Source organism: Linepithema humile, chromosome 7 (genome assembly GCF_040581485.1).
Source record: "Linepithema humile isolate Giens D197 chromosome 7, Lhum_UNIL_v1.0, whole genome shotgun sequence".
Classification (NCBI taxonomy): domain Eukaryota; kingdom Metazoa; phylum Arthropoda; class Insecta; order Hymenoptera; family Formicidae; genus Linepithema; species Linepithema humile.
Window position 1 is genome coordinate 16,446,548 of NC_090134.1, and position 17,470 is coordinate 16,464,017.

The following is a 17,470-nucleotide window of genomic DNA, read 5'->3' on the forward strand; positions in this document are numbered from 1 at the left end:
TTAGTACAAGTAATTTTACGTCAGGTGTCTATGTCGTCAAGGTCAAATCGCGATCGTTTCGCATTCTCATGTATTTCTTTATTTATTTCGTGTGAATTTCATACGCGATTCAGTATGTCGAGTGAGAGTGTCGAATATATCAATGGGCAATTGTTTCTAGGCGTTAATATGCCTACGTGATTGCGTCTAGCATGTTTTCGGCGTTCGAAATCGGAATCATGTTTCGCGTCGGATTGCCGTGAAACTATTTTCTGATAGATTTTTTTGTTATACTTGCGTTATCTGTTTATTCGAAGAGCGCGTCGCGATGCACCGTCGGCAAAATCGAGAGATTATCGTAATCAATGTAACTTGTTATACTAAAATATTCATGTCCGTGAATCTTTGATGTTCGTAAGCGGCGTCAAGATAACCTAACCTAACCTAACCTAGCTGTCGGAATCCGTCTTGTACAACAGAATTTTACGGAGCGTGAGTAAATTAATGAACTATCGTTTAAGTTGCAGTTTTTTTGCGCCCGGCTTTCCTCTGGAAACTCTTAGTGACTCGCTTACTGTGTAAATGTTCTACTGAGCCCCAGCTCACTGAATTTTTCGTTGCACTGGCTCAGTCGCACATCATATTAACGCTAGTCCGAATCCGAATTACGTTCGCTCCGTGTTTCTCGCGTCTTTTTATCCGCCGAAAGTAAAATTACGCGAACGAGTGTCGGGAGTGTCGGGAGTGTCAAATTAAATGACAAGATGACGAGAAGTGATGACAAGATGACATGACTGTCTCGGCGCATCGGTCCGCATGATCGCGATTAACAACCAGATGTAGAAAGGAGGAAGAGCGGCGTATGCAGTGGCGATACATCGACTGGTGAGTCATTTATCATTTATTCTAGTTCGTTTGTCATTGTCCCAATTGGCGTCTGTAAGCTACAATATCGCTATTTTTTCATTTAAGATAATAATTCGTGGCAACTATCGAAAAATTCGCTTTACGGCCGTCCAATAAATTTTCTCGCGATTTTTCCAAAATCTGCATTTAATAACTGCGCTATGTCCGTTCGACAGCAAATTATCTACATACATATATAGCGATTATTAAAATTTTATACTCTATATATACGCATGGATCTGCGCATTCCGTATTCTTTTAGCTTTTTGTGAATTGCGTCATTTCACGCTCGTTTGTTTTGTTTTAATCTATATATTGTTCTTTTTAGTTTATATATCGTTCTTTTTTTTTGCATTCGACGTTCGTCTGTTTGATCGACTCGCCTTTCCTGCGCGGACTCTTCAGCTTTCTCCGTATTTTCGTCTGCTTCGGAAGGAAAATATCATCTTGATTTCCGTTGTTGTCTTCGTTGTTTTTCTTGTCTGAAAAATCTGAGCCAAGATATTCATCTCGTTTACGCTTCTCTTACGGTTTTTTGGTTAATTGATAGATTGCGGCATCTTGCATCTTTTTATCCCTTTTAAAAGTATGTATATATTTTTCATTAACTGTATGTATATACGAAGCGTGAATTGCATTGTTCTTGGCGATAGGCGCATGCTCGATTCGCGTATAAGCTTTTACAAGGGGAATCGAGGGGTTATGCCGACAAGCGACCGGCACGGTGGATTATCCGATGAGCCGGATAGGATCATAAATTATGATGGGGAATTTGTTCGTTCGCTCTATAATTCCCGGTAGCGAAGTACACTTTTAAAATATAGGAATGTGTATTTATATAAACGGAAACGGAAAATGTTACATAATGTATACAGCTGCTTGAAATTTCGATTATAATTGAATAATGCATATATTTCTTAAAATATTAGTTTAAAAACAGAATTAAATTTGACAAGCGTGATGTTTAATTAATCAGAAAACAAGAATATTGTTTCCACTGGCGAAAATATAAAAGCCATCCACTCGATGTAACAGCGACAAAAGCACGATTTCCGACTATACGTTTCTCTTTTTTCTTTTCTTTTTTTTTTAAAGAATTCTACAATATAAAGTTACGTAAAATAAGTAATTAAACGATACAATTTTTATTTTAAAGTATTGTGCTAAAAATGTATTGTGCATTATTAAATATTATCACAAATTTTTGTATTTTTATTGTTTTGCAATATTGCGACATTGATGAATCCAGCTTTATCGCTTAATAAAATAAGCTGTATACACGGAAGTCGTGATATATCGTAACATTGTTTGGGAACGAATGAATCACCCGGGATTATCGCCTTAAAAACTCGTTTACAAAGTCTCTTCTTGGTTGCGGAACGCCGCGTAGGTAATTTTACAGAGATTGAATTGGCTTTATATCCCGCGACTGTGAAATATGAGTCTGCGCTGTGTGAAATAAGAGCCGATTAGATTGAAAGAGTATTCTCTTTTGATATCTTCTTATACGCGCAGCTTCAGAATTCTCTTGCTAACTCTTTTTCTCGATCTCTGCCGGAATCAGTCAATATCTTGTAATTTTGTGTAGTTACAAAGATTATTGTGATAGATGAAAGCAATAATTAAAGAATTATTTGATTTGAGATATTCTTATTATCGGGAGCTAAAATATTCGTAAAATATTATGTTTATATATAAGAATTTCAAGGTACAAAGCATTTATTGAACTTTTTTCCTTGGCTGTTGCATCACGTCCGATGCTTTCCATTGTTTTCGGTCTCTCTATGCATCTTCATTTATTTGCCTTTCACTGATTGATTTTCGAATGTCTTTTATGCCTATGATTCTTTTTATCTTTCTCTTCTTCTATTTTCGTATCCATTGAAGAGCTTTCTTCGGTAGTCTTTCCTCAGACCTTCGTTTGTGTCCGAACCAAATCAGCTGTTTTTCGTCTTGTATTGATTTTTTTATTCCCATTTGGTCTTTTATTATTTTATTGGGTATTCTTTCTAATCTGGAAATCCTCGCTGACCTATAACATTCATCTCGGTTGTCTCCAATTTTTTTCTGAGATGTTTTTTGAGTCTCCATGTTTTTGATCCGTATATAAAGGTATTTTTCACGATATTATATATTCTCAATTTGAGTGTTTTTCCAATGTAGCTGTTCCATATTTCATTTAGTGCTTTAATAATTTGTTTAGTTTATGGAATCTTATTTCTTCGTCATCTGTTCTTGTTGTATTAAAGATTACTCCGAGATATTTGTATTTGTTACATATTGTAATTTTTCTATTTTCTATTTCGATATCTGTGGTTTTTTTCTTCTTCTTCTACATTGATCTATTTATATTAATTTTTTTATTTCCGTTACAATATATTTATATATTACATGTAGTCAATGGCTCAAAGAAATTAAAATCGTTGGAACTCTTAAGTCATTTTTATTAACATTCAAAAAAATTTCTTTGATATCCAAAGTATTTTGAATTGAATAAATGTTAATTGATCGAATTATTTTTATAATAATTTTTATAATTCTTGAAAAAGTAATTAAGAATGACGCGGAAACGATTGTTACTCTTAAAAAAATAATTTTTGTCGAAATTCAAAGGAATTTCCAACACTTGATAATTGTAAATATTATTTATTATGAAAATAAGGAAATCAGTAATTAAAAAATTATTTAACTTTAAATAATTTTGGCACAAAATTTTTTTAAGCATTGATAAAAATTGTTTTTTAAGCCTTCCACCATTTCATTTATTTGTGTGAAAAATAGTCGCAAAATAAAGTTTGGCAAAGCGAGAAAGACAAAATGTTGGTTTCGAGAGGACTAATAAGGGCGTGCCGGTAATTAACATGTCGAACGCAAATGGTACTGCGTAAAATAGCACGGTGCCAGTCTACTGCGCGCTTGTTTTATTTTCATTGATCCATGTCGTGGGATTTCCGGACGTAATTCGTCGAGGGTAATTCTGCCGTTAATAACTTTTTAAAACGATCATTAATATTGCAGTCGATTCACCCGCACCCCTGCTGTTCCCGCTTTTCTCTCGTCGTCTCCACCTCTCTTGTAGTTTCCTTACATTCCAACCGTGAAATTGGCCAACGATAAAAAAAGAGGCCACCCAGACTTCACCAGGTTCGAGCGTTCCCGAAGCTCTTTTGTGAGGGGCCACAACCACGCACCTCGAATGCGCGCGGTTCCGTCGTTGCACCATGCATATGCATCGTCGGTGCATTCACCGTGTACACACGTCGCGGATAAATATGTATGAGAACGAGCGCATCGAGATTATCCACTACTACCTCGTTTTCTTCTACGGATACGAGGATGCACTCGCGCGATTTTCCCTCTTCGTTTGCCGTCTCTGCTAAATTCCACGCATTTCAAATAGTCCGCACACCGTCGAAGCATCAATAATACGTATTACGCACGTTGCAATGTGCATCAAATCCTTTTCTTATATTAACAAAAGTCTATATTCAGATGGAAAGCATCGGGAGAAATGTCAATGTGATGTTTGAAAAAACTCAATAATTGTTAAACTGTAGTAAATAATTGCATGTAAAATAACGAATGGGCAAATAATTTCTTTTTCGTTATAAACGTGATTTAAATTATTACATTTTTTGTATCTGAATACATTGTTATGTGCACTCGTAATTTTATTCATTTTTATGTCACCGTATATTTGCCTGTGTTATTTATTGTATTTATTATCGCGTATCAATCATCTGTTTTTAACACTTTCATCCGTTTTGAAAAACGATATGTCATTTATATTTCTATTTTTCCCGGCATTACTCGGAGATATTAAATTTGAAATCGATCCATTTACATTAATCTTTTTGTTTCCGCCACAATTTATTTATGTATTGCGTGCAGTCACTTAACTGAGTAAATTAGATCTACTGGAACTCTACCACAGAGCCGTGCAATTCGCATTTCATAGTTAATAAACAAATACGTGTATGTTCATATATTTAATAAAAAAATTTCATTCTTGCATACATTAATCGAGATTATTTTATATTAATTTTTCGAAATGTGTTGCCTGTCTACTTCAATTTTTTTCTTGTGCAAGCATTTTGGGCTTTTTTTCTGTCGGTGTATTAGTTTAACGGCAACAGTAAAAGTTCTTTTGGAGAAAACTCTTTTAATGTTTTATAAATTATCAAATAATATTCTGTTACAAATATATTTTGATAAAACACAAATAATGATTCAAATCAAGCATTTGAATTTAAATTCTGAATATTTCTAAATAAATATTTAAAATTTTGACTGATATTTTTTCCTAACATGCAACTTTCGCATGAAAAATTTCAGGACCAAAATGCCCGAAGCAAATCATACTATAATGCGAAGCCACATAGTCTATGAAATATGTATAATATAAAATATATATTCGCATATTTCGCGTTTAAAAATATTCGGGGCTACATACGCCAAGTCGACAAATAAAGATAAAAAAATTGCGCAGCTCGTATTGTCCATTTTTAGAATTGTTAAGACGGTAAGAGCTCGATTGCAAAATTCGTTAGGAAACTTGAGGAAATGCTTGGGTACGAGCGTCTAAGCCTTTGATAACATTCCGCGAGGGAGCGAGTGCCGACTTTTCTTTTGACGATTACACATTTCACAACGTCGGCACACACGGCCGCGTGCTTACGTATTTATCTTAATGCGATATCCCGCCGGGCTGAACCTCCTCCCTTGTGGCGCCTCCGGGCGCGCCTCGTATACGGGCAAGAAATCGCGAATTCCTTGACGGTACGTCGCATGAATCGCTTTAGCCGCAGCCTCGACACCGAACTTTTCGCCGTGCCGTAACTCGCGTTAGCTTTTGCCCTCGGAACGAGCTTCCCGGCAATTCCTCACTGTATCTCTCTTTCCCTCATCTCTTCTCCTCTTTACTGTTCCTTTTCATCCTTTTCATTCCCTTTCGCGACCTCTTCCGCCTTTCTAGCTACCTGATTCCATCTCGCTCTCGCCGAACTGCTACATAGCGAATGAATTCGCGGCCGGTGAATCATTTACGCGAATATCGGCCCCCTCTGGTGGATATTATACACGTTTCGCCGCTTTCCTTTTTCTTTTTCGTTCCGCTGACTGTTGATGTTCGAATTCTCGCGAACGAGGATAGATCCGAAGCGAACGCGAATTCCATTCCGCATGAATATGTGTGCATGACGTTTAAAATAGTTTCAATAAAACAGCTGAATATGATTCCGATTCTGATTTGCATCACCTAAAAATGACATTTATCGGTTTTTAGATGATCCAGCAATCTTCTTTTAAACATGTTCTCAATCGAGACTGAAGGATAGCAGAAATATAAATACATTTGTTTCTAGGTGTATGTTTTATACAACATTTTTACATTTCATTATAATGTAGAAAGAATGCTTTTAACATTTTATCAGTTATCAGTAAACCACGTGTGCGCTCACTATGCACACTCATCGAGAAATTATTGATATCCTCACGCGAATATTGTAAGCACGTGTGTTCGACCAGCGCGACCAATAAATATCGATAATACCGCGGCATTATAGCAATAAACGCGAAATATAAATAGAAATTTAACGCGTGAGGCCACACAGTGGCGGCGGTTTTGGGCACATCGCGCGGCGACCGGTGGAGAGTAAGAGGACACTGTAAAACCGGCTTATATTATAAATTGATCTAATCTATATGCATTAAAAGCATGTTTCGATGCGCGTACTCGCCTACGTGGCCGCGACCGATATCGCATTTTGATAATGCAGCCGGATATTCAAATTAGGCGAGTTTATCAGATTCACCGGAGTGTCGCCACGGGATCGCCGATGCGAGAATATGAATCCCGGATTCGTGCGACTATATCTTGTACATTTTTTGAAACTATTATATTCACACTAATTCCGTTCACATTATATATTTGGATTATTTCTTTTCTGTATCTATCTATTTACGGATTATTTCTCAGCGACAAATAATAATAATAAATTCTTTAATTCCTCGTGGAACATAGAGCATCTACGAACAGTTTCCACCGCACTCTGTTCTTTGCCATTACTTTTGCTTCTCGCCAGGTCTTATTTACGGCTTCTAGCTCTCTGTCCACCGATCTCTTCCATGTCATTCTAGGTCTGCCTCGTCTCCTTCGGCCTTGTGGATTACATTCTAAAGCCTGTCTTGCAATATTTCTTTCGTTTTGTCTCAGGATATGTTCTATCCAGTTCTATTTCCGTTTCTTGATTTGCTCCTCTATTGGTCTCTAGTTAACTATTTTCTCAGAGTTCGGTGTTGAGTAATACATTTGGCCATTATATTCCCAATATGTTCTTCAAGCATTTATTTAAGATGGTCTGTAGTTTGTTGGTCAACTCATTGGTAACTTTCCAGGTTTCGCATTCATATAAGAGCATTAATTTAATATTGGTGTTAAATATTAAGTACGGTGCTCTTGCTAAACTGTCTAGATCTCCATATTAGGTTAATTATGTAAAGGCGCCGTTTGCTTTGTTGATCTGGCTCTAACATGACTGTACCGTCTTGCGTTATGCAGCTGCCGAGGTAGCAGAACAAATCCACCTGCTCAACGTCTTCCCCTTCTAACGAAAGCTTTTCTGTCATTCTTGCGTTGACTCGTATCTCTTTGGTTAAATAAATACTCTAAATTTTAGAAAATTTAAATTTTCCGATTTTTTATGTTTTAATTTCACAGAAGTATTATTGATAATTTTGTTACAAGTGCGAAAGTTTCTTATTGCATTCTATGAAGTTCTTTCTTCCTCTTTCGCTTCTTTGTTATCTTTCTGTAACTGTACCGGGTCACGTGACAGTCTCATCTCCTTCGCGTGCAAGTTTATCTCATCGTCTCTTTATCTCTCTTGCAGTATAGAATCAGCGCGATGTTCGTGGAGTTCGCGGTATTCCAATTTCCAGGGATAATGTATCTTCCTAGTTAGCTCCAGCCTCTCAAGAGCGAGAGCGGGAGCTTGCCAACTGGAAGTTCATTAATGAACTAAATTACCGTATCCGTTACTTTTATCGTGCCACTACGATCGTATAATACACCCTCCAATTCACGAAATCGTTCCTGACGATATTTGGCTTCTGTGCATACTTGTCGCGATGATAAGCAAAATTCGGTAATGTACTTCCGCGGACCGAGCGCAATGCTGGAGAAAAGCAAGTGCAAATGCGACTGTGACTTCTCCAAATGATACTTTGGAGAATTTCTTCTCTCTTTTTGTGGCTACTGTTTTACATATCCTTTCTAGTAATTTACTCTTTTTTTAAAAAGGCGATATTTTTATTTCTTAATATTCTATAGATTTTATATTAAATTAATTATTACAAAAATATAAAAGTTTAAGAGCAGTATATGATTCAGATAATATATAGTGAAACTGCATATACATATATTGAAGTAAAATGCTATCAATATTTTAGCAATGATTAGAATAATTCATATAACGCGAGAGTAATTTATATAATCTGAAAAATCAAAGTAAATTTATTCTTAATTATAAAAGAATGATAGTCATATTTGCACGCAGTTCACATGAAATTATATGGGGGTTGCCAATATTTTTGATCATCGTTGATAGGATGATTTGTCATTTGAGAATTTACGCCGATGCCTTCGCGCGTTTAAATCCGAATGTATAATGTGGTAATAAAGCCGTCGGCCATACGTTACGTCCACGCACGTCACATATGGTGCGTACAACTAAACTGTTATTTTTTAATTTATGCCTTCAATTTACTAGCTCAACGATGCTCGGCGCGGGTACCAGAATAATTAATGCTAACCTGGCCGGTTGCACGAAATTATCTACCCGATAATTTTTGTTAAAATCCGCCATTAAACTATGCGTACGTTGGTAATTGCCGTTGCTCACGCACCCTCTCATTTTCTCCCTCTCGCGCGTAATGATACCCATTTTCACACATCTTGTTTATTATCTTCGCTACCATTTCCCCCTTCATTGATATAAACTTCCTTGTAACATCGTTGGAATTATGGTATGTCACGGTTAATTTAACATATTTTTGTAATGATAGGCACGCATCGTCGATTATTAGGGACAATTAATTATATATTTTTAGGTTCAATAAGCAATAAGATACATAAGTAATAAATATATTGTGCTTTTATTTTAAAGTTTTATTGAATGTCAATATTTTTTTAATGTACAGACACTATTAACAATATACATTTGTATATTGTTTTTTATCATCCATTTATCAAAACATAAATCGGACATTCCCTTCTTTTTTCAGTTTTATTTTTATTCATATTTGTTCTAAAATAAAATGACAGAAAATCATACATATGTCAGAAAGAAAATCTCAATAAATCTATCGAACGAATAATATAGACGTTCAATCGCCTTTAAATTATGAATAAAGTAAGAATATGTGGTAACGAATTTGCTAGGATTTAGGGAATCCATTCCACGTCGTTGATCTTTAATCTTCCGCCGTTCATAACTTTCCACGTGACGCTGCTATTTTGTTCCATCGATGTTTGATTATCGTCTTTTTGTTATTTTACATTATTTCATGCGATACGGCAAACTTTTGTATCTTTTTGCTGACTTTTTTCTTCAGATTACACGAGGCACTCACAAGACTGTTCTAAATTAATGGTAACGCATAATTGAAGATATTATTTATAACAAGCCATCAGATCGCGCGCGCGCGTGAAAAAGATCTCTCGGGATTTAAATATATTTTATGTACCGTGCACAAGTATTTCGGCTGACCGTGGGCGGACATCTATATAGCGGGCTATAAATTACGGTGAATCTTATTGTTCTCGTAAACCGCATCTCTCAGCGCCGCATTTCGAATCACGATCAGCAGCATTGAGAGATTCTTGATATTTATAAAAAAGATTAATGATTCGGAGATGTCATGTCCGATTATAAAAGTTCGCGAGGTATCGGCTTAGAATTTGACTACAATGTGGTCATTGTGTCGAAACTTTCAATTTTAACAACAATACAAGTTGCTTGACGGTATCACAAACGGCTTTGCATCTCTTCGTGGTTGTAACGCGTGCTTACGCGCTATTCCCTTTTTCGCGAGCAGATTGCATCCGGAGTCCAATTCCATTCCGTTACAATCTCTCGGGAGCTAGAACTGTATCTCCGCGTATTCACATGCTTGGATCTTACGCGACTACGGTCCCGTATTGACCCCGATACGGGCTCGGCCGGTCGTCTTACGTTATTTCGGAATTTCTCGGAATGACGTAAACTGTGTTTCGTGCCGTACGGAAAATCGCACGTAATATCGTATACTGCAATAAAGACTTTCAATCTGTTGGTACACGTTTCAAGTCGGAAAGCTGCTTTTCTACTTGCAAATTCTTATTTACTTCTCTGTAAACACGGAAAATGTCTTCTCTTATCGCTTCTGTAATAAAATAATTCTAACGTTTAAAATAAGTTTATATGGAAAAAATTAAAGAGCTTCCGCATCAATTTTGTGCCGGGAAAAAATTTATTCCATCGTTGGTTTGTAAAAACACCAAATTTTGTTGTCCAGTTGCATAGCTAATTACATTCTTCAGGGGAAACTTTTATCTCGTGAAAACGATCGGAAGCTTACAATGGTAATCCTTTGATTGTGCGCGAACACGTTGGTATAAGCCAGTGATTTTTTTCCTCGTTCGCGCGTTTCACGTGCCATCGATGTCCGCCGAATTCTTTTTGTTCTCTCCTCTTAGTCGGACTAGTCGGATTAAAAACCGACGGCCGGACTATTCGTTAAAGTCTATTTGAATGATAGAGACGCGCACGCCCCTCGACTTCAGTTTTTTTAATAAAAGCAAACTCGTAGGCATACGTGCATGTACCCGTGACGCGGGCCCCGTATATGACTGCAAAAAACTCGCTTCTCACCGCCTCCACTATAAAACGAAATTCACGCCCCGCAAGCAAAATATTTGCTCTCTATCCCACCGCTATTTTCAGCTTCGTACTGCATAGCCCGCAAGCTGGAAATTGCCAAATATGTATTCATTTTTTTTTCTGGGTATCGTAGCATATGGGCGATATAGTGCGATGATGAAGCGCGAGAGAATTTACACTGCTTGTCCACGTTATACCTGTTACACGGTGTACAACACGGTATCGAACAACAATACCAAACTATTGCGATCTGTGTGCGTTTCGCTATTAAAAAAGATTGCGTGGAAGCGCAACATTGTTATGGTGCAAATGACCCAGTTCTTCATAAAATAAACTTTACAAAATCGCGCGGCATAAATCCGTGACATCGCGCGAAGTGTTCGTATCTCTCTCGCGGGTTTCTCTTCTTGCTTTTTCTCGTCGCTTCGTTTTCTTTTTCTAACGCGCATTGCTTTATTTACGTTCCTTCATTCCGATTGTCTCTTCTTGTTTCCACCGGCTTTTCTCTTTCTCGCTCTCCCCTCCTCTCTCTGTCTCTCTCTGTCTACTTTCGTCCTTTCGTAGTTCCACCAGGCTTGCGTTCGTGCCCGACTGGCTAATATATGGCTCCTTGTAATTGCTCCACGATAAATTAATACGATTTCGCACGCATGTGCCGCACGATATATAGGCCCATTGTTTCGGGTGACGGTACCCTCGAGGAACGAAAGGGTACGAACGCTTACATACGTATCCCAGAACACTTATCCGCGGTTCGGAAATAATGCATCTCTTCTTTTTGCTTACGTCAATCTTGGAAGGGAAACAATTTAAAGCTTACATTTTTCGTTGTAACAGAATGACAATTTGCATTTTATATTTATATTTGTTATATTATGTACAATAATTGCAGTAGTTGTACTGCTACATGAAATACCAACTAATAATTATAACTAGATAGACTTTTTTACATATTTAAAATCTTGCCAATTAGTGGAATTTTACATTTTATTTTTTGTAGTAAATTTATTATGTTTAAGAGATTTGGTATATACTTTCTTAATTAGATAAATTGTTAAACATTTTTTTATTTTTCCTTGTTGTAGTTTAAATAACGTCAGAATATATGATATTTAACGTAAAATTGTTGCGTATGCGCGTTTTTATGTATTTATTTTGGCTTACGTTTCTGTCATCAACGTGATCCTTCGGTGTTTTAGTGAGATATATTCAAATTTAAAGCGAGAAATTTATGGACTCCAAAGAAAATAATTTTTATATTTGTAAAATCTCGATTTCGAGTCAAAGAAATTATCAAAGTAAAATTTTTGTTCTGATTATTTAATATATTTACTAGATTGCTCTTTAATATTTCAATTTTAAATGACTTTTGATCAAATTAAAACGTTTAATCTCTCAAACTTGGGACTTTTTATATCATTAGGAATCATTGAGTGGAGCTAGTTTTAGTTTTTGATCAAGAACTTCATTGCTTATAATATTTTTTTATCAGATAGGAGCCAATTTATCGTGCGTTTCTTCTCGCGCGGTACTCGTAACGGCATCTCTTAGAATATGCCTACACCATTATCGTTGGTGCTTTATCTCTTATACTTTGTTTCTGCCTTTCATTATTACTATAGGCGACATATGTAGTCATGTAACGAAGTACAATATTATATTTGTTCATTACGTCGACGCGCTAAAAATCGTATTGTCCTCGACATTGATCTATCGACATTGATTTATCTCGAAGGTTTGTCATTGCGCGCAACACAGAGAGTGCCAAAGAATGAAAATCAGAAAGGGAAATCGTTAAATTTGTTTCGTGATTTGATTGATGCGAATGTTCAATCAGCGTTGCCGCGCGTTTCGCTAATTGCTTTGATCACTCAATGTAATTCAATGTAATGAAACATGTGTAACCTATAGACCTCGACAACAGGGCCCGAGAATGCAGTTGAAACTGTGACGCACAATAGCATATTATCGGGGAAAATCGTATAGAGCATTATACACATTGAATCGATATACTAATATAATATATTACTTTTGCGCTAAACCATAAATTGAAAATTTGCGGTCAAAAAAAAAAAAAAAAAAAAAGAGAGAGAGAGAAAGAAAAACACGAGTAAGATGAGAGAAGATCTCAGTAATGGTTGCCGACCGACGGTCAATTTAGACTTCAAAGGGTTGTCCGGTATAAAGGATGTATAAAAGAGGGTATGGCCTCTTACATCCCGAAGCGAATTCCGTTTCAGAGAGCGAGAAGGAAAGAAAGAGAAAGGGTGTAAGCGATGCCTACGACCTGTAGGAGAGCAAAACGCGCTCCATTATTTCCCAATAAATTCCCAACACCGAAAGAGACCGGTCTCTCGCCTTTCCGTCGCAAGCCGGGACCGCCCACTACCTTTTCTCCGTTTCACGTACACGTGCGAATCCGGTCCGAAGTTTTAAAGTGGTTTTAAAGTGTCATCGCACACTCTCGAGAGTGGACGACGGCCAGTCCACTCGGCTCATTTCATCCGTTGTATCGGTAAACTATAACGAGACAAATGGATGTAGGAGCGGGGCGTCTCGCTCACCCCCGCCTTCGTTCTCTCTCACACTCGCTCAGACTCACATCCGTTCCAGCTAGACCCCTCTTCTCCTCTTCTTTTTCTTAATACTCTTCCTTTTTTTTTTCCTTCTCTCGTTCTTTCTCTAACGCGATCACTTTTGTCTCTCGCCCGTCCACGTAAGCGTCGTCCCTTCCTCGAGCACGAGAACGAAGAGAGAATCAAAGTTGTAACTGCATGTGGCCCCCCACGACCATTCTCTTTCGCCGTCCCTTATTCCCCCCCCCCCCCCCCCTACGTGAACACGTACTTTAGCCAAAGTTGCCTCGCCTCTCGTCGCAATAGATATAAATGAACTTGGTACTTCCGATCGTTTCCAGTTCTTTTCCTCGGGTCTGCTCCGAACTACAGCGCGTAAAGCAGCTTAGTTCATCTTTCGGTACGTTCGCAACACTCGGTGCTTTACCCAAATAAATAAGTAAATGCTTTGTTCCATGCATTACGACGGATGTAGGATTTCGATGTTTTTCGTCTGTCTTGTCGAACGTGCGACATACAAATCTTATTCCACTGAATTTATTTTCAATCAAATTTTGTGTTTTAGAATTTTTATAAAATAAGAAATGTTGATTAAAAAATACTTGCGTTTAGAAACGCTTTATCTACATTACACATTTAACGAACTAAATAATTTTCTTCTATCCTCTTTCCGGCCTGTTATGCTTCTCTCAATTGTCATGGAATCAAATTACCGATTGTTGCATTTTACAGTCTATGTTATGAGAAAAATTTCGTAAAATTATATTTCTTGAAATGCACAATAGTTTACATTTACGCTTTTGATCGTCGACATTACGCACCTGATAATTAAATCTAATAATTAAAAGATATAATACCTTTTTTGTCAAAACATTAACATTAAATAAATGTTTTGTCACAGATAAATATATATTAACGTATAAATTTAAATATATTAAAATAGAACGTCAAATTAGTAATAACAAAACAACCAGTATTTCTCTACTGTCTTTAACATGGTCAAGCCCATTCACCGCAAGTGTGCTTCCTAGTAATGCGAAGCGTCGGACAAAACAGCGGTCATGATGCTATTAAAACGTTCATTGTGGGTAGGTTAATGCCGCTCGTAATGACTTCAGAATTGTTATATGCTTTTACCACCGAAGATCGGTAATAAAGTTCGTTTATGTTCATCTAATTAACCACTTTCGTATTGTCGATTACTATTTTAAATACAATTATAGTGGTACGATTTTGCAATCGCTTGAAACTTTGCGTTATAATCGCATACGTAGCAGAAATATATGATAATTTGTTTTTGATGCGGTCAAAAGAGTAACCGGATTACCAAAACTTTATTAAAAAATGTCCAATTTTTTTAGAAAAGAGAAAAATTGTTGTATTAAGAATATAATTATATTCTTTAATAATAACATCTATGTTTTATCTGCGATCTACGTTTAAAAAAAACAAGAAATGTAGTTGAAAAATTTTTATACGGACGTGTTTCGTGATCAGTTTCAATTTTATCCGAAAGTTGTAGCTATCAAAGAGAAAACATACGTAATTTCCCAGATGAGCATTAATATCGCCTGCGCTCCCTTGACAGAACCCGAGATTCGTGGACGATCCATTTCGAGGGTCGCCTGGAATGCGTTTGCGCGCAGATTCCAATTTGCCAAGGTGCTCGGAACACGTACGCTCGCTGAGGGGCCGTTATTTCTAATAGGAGATTTTCAAAAGTTGCATCTCCGCGACCCTTCTCGTTAGGGGGTCAGTAATTGCGCGGTAACAACGTGCTAAGATGCTGTCCGTTGGAATCGGCCAGACGCCCTCGAGATGATGTCGGCTTGGTGAGGAGCGTGCGAAGGGCGGCGGTAAGTTAGCGAATGGGTGGCAGACGGTGGGAGGGGGAAACGAGAGGAAGAGGAGATGGGGCAGAACGTTATCACTGGAGATCACGCTAATCTAACGCCTTCATCCCCTGCACGATCGTGCAACCCTCGGTCTGATCCGACTTGACTTTTTGTAACGACTTCTTCTTCCACCTCCTACATCGACCGCCCGTTTCTCCTCCGCCGTCGCTCCGCGCCCTCTCATCCTCGTTCAAAGCCTCGTTCCGACAGTAACCCAGCTTTCATTCCAATCCACAGCCAGAAGAACCTATCCCCGTAATTATCCGATAAGCGAAAGGGAACGCCCGGTTATCCGGCGGCGGGTTGTTGATACATAGGACGATCTCCGGGCCTGCTTCCCCAAACCCCTGTTTTGTTGGCGTTTCCACTTTGCAGAAATAAAAAAAGACTTGGAAAAAAGCTATTTACTTCCTGCAAATTAAAAATGTTGAGCTTGTTACATTTGTAATTGACAGTAATTTAATAAGATAAATGAGATTAATGACCTCTGTGAAATTAGCACCTCGAAATGCGAGTTTTTATAAAACTGATATAGAATTTAATGGACTACGATTTGACCATATTTGTCCATATATAATTTTTTGTCGACCAGTCCACCTTTTTGCAGAGAAAAGCCATACATAAACAAAAAATTGGATAAAATTTAGTCACGAGCATTTCTAAATGCATTTTTTTAAATTGCACGGCATTTGATTATTCACAATTTGATCATATTTCTTCATACATAATTTTTTTTGTTCATTTTATAAATCACTTTATAAACCACTTTATAAAGTTACACACAAATAGAAAAAATTGATCAAATTTTGTCACGAATATTCTAAATGCGTTTTTTAAAATCATATACGGGATTTTTAATTGTGTGTTCATAATTTTATCACGTTTGTCTCTAAATAATTTGTATCTATAAATAATACATGAAATTTTTACATCAGAAATCGATGGAATTTGGAAATAAATTTAGAAATTTTATTATATATTTAGATACGGCTTCAAATATTTTTCTATCTAGCAATTAATTCTACTTTTTTTATTTTTATTATTGCGTAGTGCATACTTTAATAAAAGAACTAATTTTTTCGAAAATGAGATGCTAAGTTCACAGAGGTGCTTGAAATGTGTTTTATAATAAAGACAGAAGAATATAGTTCAAAAATTAGGGTGCACATATTTAGTGAGCCTAACACATTCAGATAATACTGTGTATATTTAAAAAAAAGTCAAATTAGTTTTGTGAATTTTAATGTATAATATTTATTTTATACAGAATTATTTTCATGTTTCTTCTGTCTTATATGTATATGCAATATGATTAATGAAGTTTCCTTGTAATAATTATTTTTTAATTTTGAGTAATTTTTGAATTTGCAAAAAGAAATCGGCGACGGTAGGCACGAAACACGCGAGCTGTAAAAACTCCGGATGTTCATGAAACATTTACGCGATCATAAAGACAGTTCATAAAGTTTATACGCGCGGATGTAGTCGTTAAACTATCGCACGTAGAGTCTTCGAGTCGACATTGTGTGACCAGAATGTCCGCAAGGAGGCCGCATCGTATCGGTGCTTTTACTACTGGAAAAACTATTATCCAGTCGTCTTTTACCACCAACACTAGCGGATCGTGTAAGCTGGCGTTACATCTTTTATTAGGCGTCACATATATTATTCCTACGGCCGAAAGAAATGGTATCAGCTGACGCTTTGTATTTGCTATGATAGTTGCGTGTGATAGCAAGTGTGATAGCAAATGTGACCAGAACATTTTGCAATTAATTTTCTGCGACTTTTAAAATAAATAATTGTGCGCTATATATTTAGTCGAAATAGACATTATTGCAATAAACTCCGTTTCTCGCAAAAATGGAAAATGGGGAGACAATAGGAATTCACGATATTATCGTTTGCGTCCGTTTTTAGATGAACCACGTCAAAGCGGAACAAATTGGCCCCGTAGAGCTCGTCGTAACGAGTGTTCATAGTCCGATATTCCAATAATATAAATCCTCTTTCGTTATCGGAGCAAATTTATTGGAGGATATTATCGAACGTCGATTATCACGATAACATCATGACGGTACCGGCCGGATTTCGATGTGGATCGTGTTTATTTGGAGCAAAAGGTCCCAGGTGGCTGCGTGTTTATTACAAAAACGTTATTTATTGACTGGCTTCTTCGAGTAAATGATTTGCT

At 36.9% G+C, this 17,470-nt stretch overlaps 1 protein-coding gene across 1 annotated transcript in view; it reads left to right on the plus strand.

Annotated features, from left to right (window-relative positions):
* The first annotated feature begins 509 nt into the window (after positions 1-509).
* Positions 510-17,470, plus strand: part of Ten-m (teneurin transmembrane protein Ten-m) — a 554,800-nt gene continuing 537,839 nt past the window's right edge. Inside the window, exon 1 of the mRNA XM_067359312.1 lies at positions 510-864. The gene's annotated coding sequence lies outside the window, so the exon portion shown is untranslated. The remainder of the gene's footprint in view (positions 865-17,470) is intronic.